The following is a 399-nucleotide window of genomic DNA, read 5'->3' as shown; positions in this document are numbered from 1 at the left end:
GGACGCAGGCCTTGATGCCCTTTCTTCCATCATAAGTCGCCAAAAACAAATGGGGCAGGAAATTGGGAATGAATTGGATGAACAAAATGGTAAGAGTAAGTCTGAGATTGACCCGATTTTCCGTTGACATAGATGCTAAAGGCTTGAGCATTCGTTGAATGAGTTTAATATTATACTCATTCATGTACATATTATACTCACATGTATAATATGTGAGCACATATTATACTCACATGTAAAGTGGTTTAATGTCAATGATTGTTACAGTTTAATGCATTCGAGTGGGGGTTGTGGCAGATTTAGATTATAGTTGTTAAATACTATGCAAAGAAATTTGGTTAAAAAGTTTTCCGTTCTCAGTAGCTACTTTTAACAATACTGTGTTTTATGATCCATTCA

The 399-nt window shown here is 35.1% G+C and overlaps 1 protein-coding gene across 1 annotated transcript in view; it reads left to right on the top strand.

The window, feature by feature from the left end:
- Window positions 1-399, top strand: part of STX8 (syntaxin 8) — a 406,185-nt gene that overhangs the window by 128,180 nt on the left and 277,606 nt on the right. The window lies entirely within an intron of this gene.

Source organism: Mandrillus leucophaeus, unplaced genomic scaffold, assembly GCF_000951045.1.
Source record: "Mandrillus leucophaeus isolate KB7577 unplaced genomic scaffold, Mleu.le_1.0 Scaffold135, whole genome shotgun sequence".
NCBI classification, from domain to species: domain Eukaryota; kingdom Metazoa; phylum Chordata; class Mammalia; order Primates; family Cercopithecidae; genus Mandrillus; species Mandrillus leucophaeus.
Note: the sequence above shows the minus strand (reverse complement) of the source record. Positions and strands in the feature narration are given on the sequence as shown.